This window comes from Salvelinus sp. IW2-2015, linkage group LG20 (genome assembly GCF_002910315.2).
Source record: "Salvelinus sp. IW2-2015 linkage group LG20, ASM291031v2, whole genome shotgun sequence".
NCBI lineage: Eukaryota > Metazoa > Chordata > Actinopteri > Salmoniformes > Salmonidae > Salvelinus > Salvelinus sp. IW2-2015.
The window spans coordinates 14,811,467-14,827,943 of NC_036860.1; the positions used below are offsets into that span (position 1 = coordinate 14,811,467).

At 41.0% G+C, this 16,477-nt stretch overlaps 1 long non-coding RNA gene across 1 annotated transcript; it reads right to left on the bottom strand.

Annotated features, from left to right (window-relative positions):
• Positions 1-945: 945 nt before the first annotated feature.
• Positions 946-15,889, bottom strand: LOC139022650 (uncharacterized). The gene is made up of 4 exons (XR_011473718.1): positions 15,817-15,889; positions 10,117-10,317; positions 2,532-2,583; positions 946-2,360 (listed from the first exon to the last, which is right to left on the bottom strand). It is a non-coding gene; the product is annotated as an uncharacterized lncRNA (long non-coding RNA).
• Positions 15,890-16,477: the final 588 nt, after the last annotated feature.

Sequence of the window (16,477 nt, forward strand, 5' to 3'; positions counted from 1 at the left end):
TAAAGGCCATAATTAATACTCGTGAAGCTACTGATACCAATCACAAAGTCACTTAACGTCTTCCTAGCGCCATAAAATACCGCCATGAATTAAATTAACATATTTAATGTTATTTAATGCAAGTCGTCAAACTAATGATGCGTACACATCATGTGACACGTCAAGTAGACGTAGTGTTCATGTCACGTGTTCACATCACGTGTCACTGACACGTCACGTGTCACGTGTCAGTTTGCTTGCAYGTTTATTATGAATGATCTTACCATGAACGCCTTAAAAACATCTACATGTGATACGCGTCACGTGTTAGTTTAAGTGTCTGTTTAGTTTATTATTAAAGATCTCACCATGATCTCACCTTACAAATGTCTACATGTACATGATTTAAAAATATATTTTTAATTGCAGAGTGATCTAATCAATTTCATTTGTCGATTTAGCTAAAATAGGCCTATCACCTCAATACAAAAATMATTAGGCTAGTTGATATCGCAGCCAGCCACCATTACTGTGTAGATATGCCTATTCCTCACATCAATACAGACACAAGGGCTTCTTTGTTGGAGGTAGCCCTATTCAGAAATAAGAGGTAGCGTAGGCCTCTAGTGGCGCATTCAAAACAACTCGGAAGTCGTCAATCTTTTCACTTCCGACTTCAGTGCATTCAAGCCAACTGGGAACCTCTGAAAAAAAACAGCTCAGACTGGGATTTTTTGTTGTTGTTTTGAGRGGTCATCCAACTCGGAATTCTAATTCAGAAACTCTGGCATCTTTCTCTGACCTGAAAATCACTGATGTCATGATTTGACCTCATTTTTTCCCCACTTCCCAGTTTAACGGACACAATCACTGTCACTATGCAATCCTTAGGCTATACATTTCTGTGGAGATGTCTTGTGGTTAAAAGCAGGGTTTGAATTGAGGGGGTATGTGAGGATATAGGTCTAAACATTGCTATAGAGACAGGCAAAAAGCATATGCTACCACTTGTTTGCTTAGCCATAGGAAAATCAATGGTCCAGATTATATAAAGCGATCTAAGCTATAACAATAATTAACTCCACGATTATTTCCGCATATTCTACTAGCCTATCGAAAGTCTTGCTCAGCCTCAACATCACAGGAAAATGGTCTGGAATTAAATGSTTTGCAATCTAGAGCTATGCCTACTGCAAAATATCAAAACGTTAGAATCGTTATGGGTCTATGCATAGACCAAACATTTATTATTCAGGAGAATCCCATTGAATCAGGCTGTTCATTTCAGTGCAGTTGCYTTCTTACGCATATCCTTAGACTAATCGAAACCGAAAACACCCCAGCCTGTTTTGATCACAGATCATAATGAAGKCTGAACATTTCAGCTGTTTGTCATTGATTTAMCCCACAATTGCCTTCAGATTTAATACACATGAAGACCTATATTTAATCTGGATTTGACAAACAAAAGCCTGACTAGGATCCTGACTTTCCCCGATGTCATATTAGMTACCGATTAGGCWAAATMTATTCCTATCAATTTGAATAGGRTAACCATTGCGATTAATGTTTTTTACCATCTACTGCTTTTTATGAATAAACAGGCATCAGGGTAAAACATATTATAATTTAAATGCCCCCCCCCCCCCTTAATGTTACTTACCTTACAGATCACAGTCAGCTAATTTCCACTCCATTCATATGCAACAACATTTGATTCATACACTGGCTTGTCTGGTTGGCATGTTTTCATTGAAATAATATTAGTCCTCTATTATGATTTWAAAAAATCATAGCTCAATAGTACACCCTTGTGGTTGAATATATATCTATTGTATGTCTCACGATACAACAATTAATAATGTTGAACTAACAAATACCATCAAGGGATACGTTACAATTTACAATAATGAACACCTTATGAAACAGCTGTGAAAAACAATCTGGCAATATRTTTGATTTAAATACATAAATGTTGATTTTCTTTGGTACATGTGTGTCAATTTACTTTCAGATTTTGTTGTACACTCACTTGGCAATCATAGACTGAAATACTGAATTCTGGTGTGTGGAATAGAGAGGAGCTGGGTGGTGTGTGGATGTTTTCAACAGGTAGTCAGTCTTGGAAGGTGGACTCGAAGAGGGAAAATGCAATGTCCAGGCGCTGCTGCTCTCTTTGTTCTGAGTGTTTGCAGTGTTAGTGTTTTTAGTTAATCTGTTCAGCTCACATTATGTGCCCAGTATGATAGTTTTCTTGCTCTTTCTTAGCAGATAATGACAACATGACAATAACAGCTGATGTAATGAAAAGTTGGAGGGTGGTTGGTAATGGAGGACATCAGGTGGATCCATGTCTGGGTGTTAGGCAGAACCCCTAGGTCCTGGAGAACAGGAGCAGAGTAAAGGGAAAAGGGTAGAAGAAAGACATAAACAAGCAAACACACAGGTTAAAGAATGATCAGTTATGTAAAAATACTGTTATTGAATGATTTAATTTAAATGCTTGATTAGACATGSAATAATGTTAATGGCAGACAGAAAAGAAAGGATACCTGTCTCATTTTTTGTGTCAGTGGGGATGATAAGGGAGATAAGGGATGGTGCCTGGAAAAGACAGAGAGATGAGTTTTGAGAGAAACTCCAGGGTGGTGTCATGACCACTGGAGTCATATACCTTAACAGTACCTACCTGGAAGTGGCGGTTACTTAACATGACCCAGTGGTTAGCCTTGAGATGGACTATTTGGAGAAACCACTGGGCCAGTGTTGGTACTGCTGACAGCATCACGATGCCGCCCACCACGAGAATTCTATGGCACGTTATTTAATTGTCAGCCATTTTTACCATTAATGCTAGTTAGTGCTAGTTTGACCACCAGAGGGCATCTTTGAGAAACATTTGATAGTCTTCAATATTGGCAGAACTATAACTTTTTAAGTGAGAACATAGTATATGGGATTGATTTTAAGAAATTTTGCTTAATTAATTAGATTAATATTATGGTGTTTATATTCCAAGAAAAACGAAACCCTCWGGGTTTCRGTRAGGAATGGAACGGAAAATATGGRGATGTACAACGTGAWGGTCGGGAGTAGGCTACAGTACTAAGAGCATAACATTTCCACACCCTAATTGTAGTCTAACCCAGGGATTCTCAACTGGGGGGGTTGATCGTGGGAGGTTTTTAAGGGGTCGTGGGACTTGTGCAAGAATATAWTTTTTTTWATKAAAAAATATTTTGAAAGGTAATCTGAWWGTTGAGAATTARCTGTTAATTGAATGATTAGAATATTCCGCCCTGAAACATATAATTGTATGGAATTGATTAGAATGTATAAAATCATAATCAATAAATGTGTAGTCCTAGTCAGAATTAGGGTAAAGACAATATATCTATTTTTTTATTTTTTTATTTTTTTATTTTTTTTTCTTTCTTGGGGGGTGGATCAGCTTAATATTGCGGAAAGAATGTTGTTTCCAATGTAATTGTCTGCATCATTTCCAATCCCCCATATTTTTTTGGGTAAATATATATATCCATTTACGTATGCATACATATACACATACAGTGGGGAGAACAAGTATTTGATACACTGACAATTTTGCAGGTTTTCCTACTTACAAAGCATGTAGAGGTCTGTAATTTTTATCATAGGTACACTTCAACTGTGAGAGAAGGAATCTAAAACAAAAATCCAGAAAATCACATTGTATGATTTTTAAGTAATTAATTTGCATTTTATTGCATGACATAANTCTTTATGGTATTTTAAACACAGACTGTCTGAGCTTGGTGCCGACCTGACTAGAGATTTGGGAGAGAACGGGGAGTACGTCTCAAGGACAAGGTCACTAATCTCTGTCGGCTGGGTAGTGTATGTGTGTGCGTATGGCTGTGTGTATGTGTGTGCGTATGGTTGTGTGAATGTGTGGGCGTTAAAAGTCAGTATAAAATGAATTGTTTTGTATTCTTGACTTTAGAACGTTCTCTGAATAAACTGTACTAACCTTTTGTATAAGCTGAGTCTTTGACTAATTATTATTATACCCATGGTCTTACAAACCTCTGGAATTGGTCAGAGCTATTGATTGYTTGTTATTATCATTGGGATTGGAAATTCGTGACATAATCGCCACACCAAAACYTTTATTTTGAAAGGATACAGCCTCACCGCATATTGTTGCTGATTTTCACAACGTTACCGCTACACATAGGCATGCGTGTACTGCACCGCTTATTGTTMCTGACCACTTATTGTTGCTGACTTTACACYTGCAGCCTGAGCTCCACGCCACTCTCCAGAATGTGATCAAGTGTGTCAACTATATCAAAAAAAGTTCCACGAAAAGCAGGAGTTTCCAGGCCTTCTGCAGGGAAATGGGAAGCGAGCACCAGCAGGTGCTTTATTATGGTCCGCTGGCTTTCCAGGGGTAAAGTGTTGGGTCACTTTTATGAGCTTCGAGCGGAGATTGCTGTGTTTCTTTCGGAAAACAAGTCCGCTCTGGCCGAACATTTTTGATTGTGAGTAATGGCTCGCATATGTTCCCTACCTGGCAGATATTTTTGATAATCTGAATTCGCTCAATGTGTCAATGCAAGGGAGGGGGCACAATCGATTTGAACAGAGGGACAAAGTGGATGCCTTCAAGATGAAGCTTACCGTTTGGGCAAATCATGTTTCTAACGGGAGTATTGACATGTTTCCCAATGCTGATTTCGAGATTCAGAATCTGATCAACAAAGCGCACGGCGACATGCTGAAAAAAACCCGTTAAAACAGCATCTTGTCAAGCTGCAGGGAAAGTTTTGCGACTACTTCCTGGAGGAGAACAGGAGACAAGACGACTGGATACGAGATGTTCATTAATATTATGGACTGGTTTTGATGTCATCCTCTGAGTCTGATAATGTATTACACCCCACTCCTGAACTGGTCTCCTAATGAAAATGTCTTATTCTCTTGAATTTATAATAAATGTTTTCTCAGTTAACATGGCTGTGTAATGACTTTCTTTAATWCCATTGGAGTAGACCATGAGATAGAGTCATGGGCCTCCCGGTCGCTGCCGGCACGGGTATTGAGCCAGCATCTGTAGCAACGCAGTTTGCACTGCGGTGCGCCACTCGGGAGGTCCCATCCACAAAGTGTTTAATGCTGATCAATTGCCTTGTGTGTCATGTGTGCTCCCTCTCCGGCCTCTAGGTCTCCAGGCTGCTCATTATGGCGCACACCTGTCACCATCGTTACGCGCACCTGCGTGTCGTCAGACTCACCTGGACTCCATCACTTCCCTGATTACCTTCCCTACATATGTCACTCCCTTTGGTTCRCTCCCTAGGCGTCATTGTTTCTGTTTCAATTTCATGTCTGTGTGAGGTTAGTGGTCCTTGTTTTGTATTATGTTCCGTTTATTTTATTAACACTCACTCCCTGAACTTGCTTCCCGACTCCCAGCGCACATCGTTACACCTTGCACAAAGTATCAGGGTTAATAATAATAATACTTTTTTCCCCCTGGTGGTGACCTAACATAATCGTTTGTGGTGCTTTCGCTGAAAAGCATATTTGAATTCGGACACTTTGGTGGGATAAACAACAAGATTACATTTAAAATGGTATAAGACACATGTATGTCTGAGGAATTTTAATTATGAGATTTCTGTTTTGAATTTGGCGCCCTGCACTTTCACTGGCTGTTGTTATATCATCCCGTTAACGGGATTGCAGCCATAAGAAGCTATTAGTGTGCCTTGAATTCTAAATAAATCYCACAGTGTCACCAGCAAAGCACCCCCACACTATAACACCTCCTCCTCCATGCTTACGGTGGTAAATACAGATGCGGAGAACCAAAAATCTCAAATTTGGACTCCATKCAAAAGGACAAATTTCRACCGGTCTAATGTCCATTGCTGGTGTTTCTTGGCCCAATCAAGTCTCTTATTATTGTTGTCCTTTAGTAGTGTTTTCTTTGCAGCAATTCGACCATGAAGGCCTGATTCACACAGTGTCCTCTGAACAGTTGATGTTGAGATGTGTCTGTTTACTTTGAACTTCTTGGAAGCATTTATTTGGGCTGCAATTTCTGAGGCTGGTAACTCTAATGAACTTATCCTCTGCAGCAGAGGTAACTCTGGGTGTTCTATTCTTGTGGCGGTCCTCATGAGAGCCAAGTTCCATAATAGCGCTTGATGGTTTTTGCAACTGCATTTGAAGAAAGTTTAAAAGTTCTTGACATTTTCTGGATTGACTGACCTTCATGTCTTAAAGTAATGATGGACTTTTGCTTATTTGAGCTTTTCTTGCCATATTATGGACTTGGTCTTTTACCAAATAGGGCTTTATTCTGTATACCCCCTACCTTGTACAACAGGATTGGCTCAAACACATTAAGGAAAGAAATTCCACAGATTAACTTTTAAGAAGGCACAGCTATAAATTAAAATACATTCCAGGTGACTACCTCATGAAGCTGGTTGAGAGAATGCCAAGCGTGTGCAAAGCTGTCATCAAGGCAAAGGGTGGCTATTTGAAGAATCACAAATATAAATTATATTTTGATTTGTTTAACACTTTTTTGGTTACTACATGATTCCAAATGAGTTATTTCATAGTTTTGATGTCTTCACTATTATTCTACAATGTAGAAAATAGTTTAAAAAAAATAAAAAACTTGAATGAGTAGGTGTTCTAAACTTTTGACCGGTACTGTACATTAAATGTAAATACCTGGGAGGCCTAGAAAATGGCTCCATAAAGGGATGGCTCCGTAAAATAACAAACACACAAAAAATAAATAATATGCCCATACATATTTGCTTGTCACATATACACATGGCATATGCTTGGGTGCCACCTTGACATCTCATTGCCTCAATAAATTAATGCTAGAACATTGGTAGCCAGGATTAGCTATTTGTATCTAGTCTCCTAATAATTGCATAACGGTGCAAGTTAGACACATGTTATCTTTTGTTTGGATGTGAGCATGTCTTCTTTGTTGGTCCTGTCAATGTTGAGTGATCACATATGCCTCAGCACACATAGAATGTTAATTTGCCTGCTTGCAAATGTGTGCTAGAAGTGGGGATGTTTCATAGTCAGAAATACTATCTTAACTCATCACCACCAATTAATTTTTCACAGAAAACCACAGAAACACCACTGCAATATAGGCCAACACTAAGATAAAAATCTACAAACGAACAGGATTCTTCCACTGTCCCTGTCAACGTCGTGTGTATAGGTGGCAGGGAAGTCAGGCGCAGGAGAGTTAAACGAAGTGTAAATGGAGACTTTTAATAAATGTCCACATAACATGCTCCAAACACGAAAATATACATACATAAAATAAACATGGGTACGAGGACCCGTCGCGCACCTATACACCAAGAATCAACACTTGACATAAAACAATCTCTGACAAACACATGAGGGGAAACAGAGGGTTAAATACACKACAGGTAATGAATGGGATTGACAACAGGTGTGTGGGAAGACAAGACAAAACCAATGGAAAATGAAAAATGGATCGATGATGGCTAGAAGGCCGGTGACGTCGACCGCCGAACACCGCCCGGACAAGGAGAGGCAACGACTTCGGCAGAAGTCGTGACAGTCCCCATAGGAGAACCCTTTTTGGTTCCAGGTAGAACCCCTTCTGTGTCTWGGTAGAACCCTTTTGGGCTCCATTCCACTGAGGGTTCCAAAGTGTTCTCCTTTGGTGACAGCCAGAAAACCCTGTTGGAACCCCTTTCTCAAAGAGTGTACTAAACAAGTTTAGCCTGTTAAGTTTACACTCTGTTTCATTCTGTACTCAAACATCTGCCTGGTATTCCATCACTATCTCCTTTGCCATCTTCTCATGTATTTTCCTGTAACTCCATCCATCCATCCATCCACACACACACACACACACACACACACACACACACACACACACACACACACACACACACCTGTCTCTTATACACATCTAGATGTGTATAAGAGACAGCACACACACACACACACACACACACACACACACACACACACACACACACACACACACACACACACACACACACACACACACACAGCATCGTGTTTACATTTCTCACATTTTAGGCATCCAGCTGAGGCCTTGGATGGATCATGTTGCACTGGGCACAGGGGTATATGTACAGTCATTTTTAGTGTGGTGGCAAAGTTGTTGAACATGAAAAGAGGATGTGGTTACTTGTGGAGGGAGAACAGTGACGATGGTGGGTTGAGCACCTGCAGTGAAGCTGATAGGTTGCTCTGGCTCATCACATCTTGACTAAAAGAAGACTATTTAGAAATTAGTTCAACAGCTAAAAAGCCATCATTAACATACTCCCAGAGAGAGCAATACATTCAATATTGACTGAATGTAGTAGCCTACCCAACCCCATTTACAATTTCATTCATTKATGAAATAAATTATACTATAGCACATTCAATGACATTATTATTGTAGACTATAGACTACTCCTGTATCTACCTTGTACAATACCGTAATCATTGAATGAAGTAGCGTACCATCCACATTTACAATTTCATTGATCAATTAGATAAATAATACTAGCACATACAGTTGRATTGTTGTAGAATAGGCTACTACTGTATCCACACTATATGAATACCGTTGTGGGGACAAAATAATGTCAGGCATTATTTTAGGTCTTTGAAATACGTTGTAGCTCGTTTCCCTTCTTCAGTGAAAAGTAGTTATGAATCCTCATTCAATTCAGTTTGAGTGTTAATGTGTAGACCTGGTGACAGTGGAAAAATAAACCCATAGCGCCAGCATGTAGGGGTAGTGTATTACAATGTAAAATATGTATATATCCTATAGCATCACATGTGTATATTTTCATTTACAATCGAATTAATCCATTAAATAAATAATACTAGCACATGAAATTACATTATTTTACATTAGCCTACTCCCCTATCGACACAGTAAATATTGCCTATGTGCTTTCGACAATACGTTATAAACTTTTTTTTAATTTTTTTAATTTTTATAAACCAAATTTGCCTTATCAACACAGTAGGCCTAAATATTTCCTAACGATATCACAACTTAAATATAGCCAACTTACACTTCAATTGGATCAAGGACATCTTGGTAATTATTTTCATCGTCTCTAAGGAAACTAGCGGTATCTTGGGCAGACACTCGAAAATCGCTTCTGCCGCTTGTACATTTTTATTTATTTAAATGAATGTCTGTGTCGCCGCCGAGCTTTCAAATGCCGCGCCTGTCTCTCACTCTATGAACGGTCTCTGCTATCCGGATTCCTTGGGACGTCCCTACCCTGAACCCTAAACATTTATACTTGATAGAGGTAAGGACATCCCAAAGATCCCCGATCGCACAGACCCTCTGGGAAAACCTATGAACTCCTCTATTCAACTGAAAGCCGTCTCTCATGAGTTCTGCCCCATAGGAAAAGTCCAAGTTGCTTTTATCATGCTTGTAGTCAACCCCCTGTGATGTCACTGCATACGTCATTACCTGCTACTCCTCAGACCAAGCCCATGCATACACAGCTATACAAACGTGCAAGAGATACAATAGTTCCAGCGTTTTCTAAGGCCTCAGCAGTAAATGTCCACTCCCCCAAGTTGATTTAAAGAGGTATGTCTGACTAGCCTCTTATCTCTTCTACTCCCCTGCAGAGCTCCTTCTTCACAGTCACGCATTTCTGAGAGGGGCCTCTTTATAATGAGGCAGAGAGCGAGAATTAGAAAACAACTGTGGAACAATATTAAAACCTCATAATGTATATATATTGTTAATCTGTAGTCTAGGACCCTATAAATGTAAGGAGGAAGGGTCCRATAGCCCCTCCCCTTCTATTAATACCACATATTATAATAAATTATTATAATACATCAAACATTTGGTGCAGCCCCTATCATGACCCCAATTTGACCCCATCATTGTTATGAGATGGAAGATGGCGCCGACAGAGATGGTCGCCTGGCTTCAAGCCCTTGGGAAACTACGCAGTATTTKGTTTTTTTAATGTATTATTTCTTACATTGTTAGCCCAGAAAATCTTAAGTGTTATTACATACAGCCGAGAAGAGCTATTGGATATAAGAGCGACGTCAACTTACCAACATTATGACCAGGAATACAACTTTCCCGAAGCGGATCCTTTGTTCTGACCACCACCCAGGATGTTGGATCTAATCCCAGAGGTCGACCCAAAACAACATCGCTGCAGAAGGGGTAGACGGAGCGGCCTCCTGGTCAGACTTCGGAGGTGTGCACACCACCCATCGCTTCCGAGTATGTTACTCGCCAAGGTCCAGTCTCTAGACAACAAGGTGGATGAAATTAGGGCAAGGGTTGCCTTCCAGAGAGACATCACAGATTTTAACATTCTCTGGCTCTCTCGGGATATGTTGTTGGGAGTCGGTACAGCCAACGGGTTTCTTCATGCGTCGCGCAGACAGAAATAAACATCTCTCTGGGAAGAAGAAGGGGGTGTAATGACTCATGGTGTAATCATAACAACATACAGGAACTCAAGTCCTTTTGTTCACCTGACCTAGAATTCCTTACAATCAAATGCCGACCACATTATCGTCCAAGAGACTTCTCTTCGATTATAGAGAATCGTGTATACCCCCCCTCCCAAGCAGATACCACGACGACCCTCAAGGTACTTCACTGGACTATGTAAACTGGAAACCATATATCCTGAGGCTGCATTTATTGTAGCTGGAGACTTTAACAAAGCTATTTTGAGAACAAGGCTACCTAAATTATATCAGTACATTGACTGCAGCGTGCACGGGCAATACACTGGACCACTGCTACTCTAACTTCCGCGATGCATACAATGCCCTCCCCCGCCTTCCCTTCGGAAAAGCCGATCACGACTCCATTCTGCTCCTACAGTCCTAAACCCTAGAACCATTCAACGCTGGTCTGACCAATCGGAATCCACGCATCAAGATTGTTTTGATCAAGCGGACTGGGAAATGTTCTGGGAAGCCTCAGAGAAGAACATCGATTTATACGCTGACTCTGTGAGTGAGTTTATAAGGAAGTGCATTGGAGATGTACCCACTGTGACTATTAAAACCTACCCTAACCAGAAACTGTGGATAGACGGCGGCATTCGCGCAAAACTGAAAGCGCGAACCACCGCATTCAACCATGGAAAGATGACGAGGAATATGGACGAATATAAACAGTGTAGTTATTCCCTCCGCAAGGCAATCAAACAAGCAAAATGTCAGTATAGAGACAAAGTGGTATCGCAATTCAACAGAATGTATGTGACAGGGTCTACAGACAATTACGGACCACAAAAAGAAAACCAGTCAAGTCACGGACACAACCAGCTGGCTGGTGTGTATACGGACATATTCAATCGCACCCTATCCCAGTCTGCTGTCCGCACATGCTTCAAGATGGCCACCATTGTTCCCGTACCCAAGAAGGCAAAGATAACTGAACTAAACGACTATCGCCCCGTAGCACTAACTTCTGTCATCATGAAGTGCTTTGAGACTAGTCAAGGATCATATCACCTCCACCTTACCTGCCACTCTAGACCCACTTCAGTTTGCATACCGCCCTAACAGGTCCACAGACGATGCAATCGCCATCACACTGCACACTGCTCTATCCCATCTGGACAAGAGGAATACCTATGTAAGAATGCTGTTCATTGACTACAGCCCAGCATTCAACACCATAGTACCCTCCAAGCTCATCATTAAGCTTGAGGCCCTGGGTCTCAACCACGCCCTGTGCAATTGGGTCCTGGACTTTCTGACGGGTCGCCCCCAGGTGGTAGGAAGGTAGGAAACAACATCTCCACTTCGCTGATCCTCAACACTGGGGCCCACAAGGGTGCGTGCTCAGCCCCCTCCTGTAGTCCCTGTTCACCCATGACTGCGCGGCCATGCACGCCTCCAACTCAATCATAAAGTTTGCAGACCACACAACAGTAGCGGGCTTGATTACCACATACGACGAGACAGCCTACAGGAGGAGGTGAGGGCACTCAGAGTGTGGTGTCAGGAAAACAACCTTTCACTCAACGTCAACAAAACAAAGGAGATGATCGTGGACTTCAGGAAACAGCAGAGGAAGCACCACCCTATCCARATCGACGGGACAGTAGTGGAGAAGGTTGAAAGTTTGAAGTTCCTCGGCGTACACATCACYGACAAACTGAAATGGTCCAKCCACACAGACAGTGTGYTGAAGAAGTCACAACAGCACCTCTTCAACCTCAAGAGGCTGAAYAAATTTGGCTTGTCACCTAAAACAAACTTTTACAGATGCACAATGAGAGCATCCTGTCGGGCTGTATCACCGCCTGGTATGGCAACTGCTCCGCCCTCAAATGCCCTCAAACTACTCTCCAGAGGGTGGTGCGGTCTGCAAAACGCATCACTGGGGGCAAACTACCTGCCCWCCAGGACACCTACAGCACACGATGTCACAGGAAGGCCAAAAAGATCATCAAGGACAACAACCACCCGAGCCACTGCCTGTTCACCCCGCTACCATCCAGAAGACGAGGTCAGTACAGGTGCATRAAAGCTGGGACCATCAGACTGTTAAACAGCAATCACTAACACAGAGAGGCTGCTGCCTACATACAAACTCAAATCATTAGCCACTTTAATAAATGGATCARTAGTCACTTAAAAAATGCCACTTTAATAATGTTTACATATCTTACATTACTCATCTCATATGTACAGTTGAAGTCGGAAGTTTACATACACTTGGGTTGGAGTCATTACAACTCATTTTTCAACCACTCCACAAATTTCTTGTTAACAAACTATAGTTTTGGCACGTCGGTTAGGACATCTACTTTGTGCGTGACACAAGTAATTTTCCCAACAATTATTTAACTTATAATTCACTGTATCACAATTCCAGTGGGTCAGAAGTTTACATACCCTAAGTTGACTGTGCCTTTAAATAGCTTGGAATATTCCCGAAAATTATGTCATTGCTTTTGAAGATTCTGTTAGGCTAACTGACATCATTTGAATCAATTGGAGGTGTACCTGTGGATGTATTTCAAGGTCTACCTTCAAACTCAGTGACTCTTTGCTTGACATCATGGGAAAATCAAAAGAAGCCAAGACCAAGCCAAGACCTCAGAAAAAAATTGTGGACCTCCACAAGTCTGGTTCATTCTTGGGAGCAATTTCCAAACACCTGAAGGTACCACATTCATCTGTAAAATAATAGTACGCAAGTATAAACACCATGGGACCACGCAGGCGTCATACCGCTCAGGAATGAGACGTGTTCTGTCTCCTAGAGATTAACATACTTTGGTGCAAAAAGTGCAAATCAATCCCAGAACAACAGCAAAGGACCTTGTGAAGATGCTGGAGGAAACAGGTACAAAAGTATCTATGTCCACAGTAAAACGAGTCCTATATCGACATAACCTGAAAGGCCGCTCAGCAAGGAAGAAGCCACTGCTCCCAAAAACGCCAATAAAAAAAAGCAAGACTACGGATTGCAACTGCCCATTGGGACAAAGATCGTACTTTTTGGATAAATGTCCTCTGGTCTGATGAAACAAAAATAGAACTGTTTGGCCATAATGACCATCGTTATGTTTGGAGGAAAAAGGGGGAGGCTTGCAAGCCGAAGAACACCATCCCAACTGTGAAGCACGGGGGTGTCAGCATCATGTTGTGCTTTGCTGCAGGAGGGACTGGTGCAATTCACAAAATAGATGGCATCATGAGGAAAGAAAATTATGTGGATATATTGAAGCAACATCTCAAGACATCAGTCAGGAAGTTAAAGCTTGGCCGCAAATGTGTCTTCCAAATGGACAATGACCCCAAGTATACTTCCAAAGTTGTAGCAAATGGCTTAGGGACAAAAGTCAAGGTATTGGAGTGGCCATCACAAAGCCCTGACCTCAATCCTAAAGAAAATGTGTGGGCAGAACTGAAAAAGCGTGTGCGAGCAAGGAGGCCGATAAAAGCCTGACAGTTATCAACCAAATGCTGTCAGGAGGAATGGGCCAAAATTCACCCTTATTTATTGTGGGAAGCTTGTGGAAGGCTACCCAAAACGTTTGACCCAAGTTAAACAATTTAAAGGCAATCCTACCAAATACGAATTGAGTGTATGTAAACTTCTGACCCATTGGAAATGTGATGAAAGAAATAAAAGCTGAAATAAATCATTCTCTCTACTATTATTCTGACATTTTACATTCTTAAAATAAAGTGGTGATCTTAACTGACCTAAGACTGGGAATTTTTACTAGGATTAAATGTCAAGAATTGTGAAAAAAATAGTTTAAATGTATTTGGTTAAAGTGTATGTAAACTTCCGACTTKAACTGTATTTTATACCATCTATTGCCGTTCAGCCATCGCTTATCCATCTATTTATATGTACATATTCTTATTCCATCCCTTTASATTTGTGTGTATTAGGTAGTTGTGAAATTGTTAGATTACTTGTTAGATATTACTGCACTGTCGGAACTAGATGCAACCATTTCGCTAAACTCGCAATAACATCTGCTAACCATGTGTATGTGACCAATACAATTTGGATTTGACTATGACTAGGCATATGTATCGTGGGTAGCTACCACGTCTTAGTGGGTAGCTATCTAGCCCTATTGACTATGGATTTATCCATTCACTGAACCATCTTCCCGCAAGTACAATTGCAATAGAGACGAAACAAGATATACACAAGCAACATTCAAGTCATATTGTCAGTGTGGTCATAATGGAATCCACCAACATGTTTATAATTTGTACATTTACATGTAATTAACTGTTTTTATATAGTGTCGGAGAGTATTTTCCATCGATTCAAGCAGAAATAATGGCCGCCATTGATTTCAATACATTTTAATCATATTTCTTTGCGTACTCACGTGCAAACGGAGTACGCATTTGAGAAGTGCCCTACGTGCTCCGTTTGGCATACTTTGATTTGGAATCACAATAAGACCCTCCCAGGTATCCGTCTGTTTCTATGGCAACTTCAACAGCAACGTTTGTACCGTGTGAAGCTAGCTAGCTAGTTGACTATGAAAAGCTAACTTAATGTAGCAAACGAATAATGTTTTTTAGAATATGTTTTAAGAAAGGACACAGGCTAAATGTTAAGACGTGAAATTCAGCATTTAACATACCGGTAGAAGTTATGTATTCATATATTGTGGGATGAGGGTAAATTGTCTAGTTAACGCGAACGTTYGTAACGCGTCACTAGCTAGCTAGGCACGTCCGTTTACAAACGTGTCTAGCCAGCTGTTCGACTTTGATAGCTAGCTAGTTACTAAAATTATACGATGTGTGAAATCGCTTAAGTTACGTTACTAACTTGGGTTCCTTTCTTTGCTAGCTAAAGTTAACAAGATTGTATGCCAGCCATGGCCAATCCTGACTTAACTAACGCGTTAGCTAACTACTACTGTAGCTAGTAGGTACCGTTAACTTTGCTTCTTCTCTGCTGGTTTCATCCACCAAACAGCCGAAAGAAATGGGAGCCCCTTAAACGCGCCAGGAGCAAGAAGGAGATAYAGTGGAAATGATGATGGTATGTATGTTTTACAGACTACTCTCATTTTAGCTAATTACCATATTATGGAACGCCGTTTGGGTCTTTGCTTTGCGTGGTGGAAATACACACCTCACATAACACTATTTGACGCATGAAATATCCCTATTTGACARGTCAAATAAGCTTGTTGACCAATCAGGACCTGAATATGCCTMCACATCACAATTTAASACGTTCGTAAAATGTTTACGTAGTTATTACACATTSATTACACTCACTAGTATTTCCTATGCTGGGCTCCCGAGTGGCGCAGTGGTCTAAGGCACTGCATCTCAGTGCAAGAGGCGTTACTACAGTCCCTGATTCTAATCCAGGCTGAATCACATCCGGCCGTGATTAGGAGTCCCATAGGGTGGCACACAATTGGCCCAGCGTTGTCCGGGTTTGGCCAGGGTAGGCCGTCATTGTAAATAAGAAATGTGTGATTTGCCTAGTTAAATAAAATACAATCTCATAGCAATTCACCTATACGTAATATGATGCTGGTAAAGTTGTCTCGCGCACCTGCGGCATGAGGCAGACACACTTTCCCAAGCTCTGGGACAGTGCTGGTCAGAGAAAAGCTAACTAAGTTAGCTGTTGGATGCAAACAATTTGTATCCCTSAAAAACATAGCAAAACGACAATCTGTTTCAGTAGCTATAGCTAGATAGGTTTCATCATCTAAAATACGCTTAATTTATAAGAGTTTAATATTTGGTTGATGATGGTCTGACCCGGTCCGGTTAAGCCACACTAGCCACGCGTATAACYTTAGCTTGGGGCAACAGGTCTGGGTAACAGTAGCAGGCTTGCTTGTTTAGTTCGTTATCTAGCTAACGTTAGCTAGTTATTTTCACGAACTGAAGGTCGATTTCAATAGGAGAACAACAAGTGGCT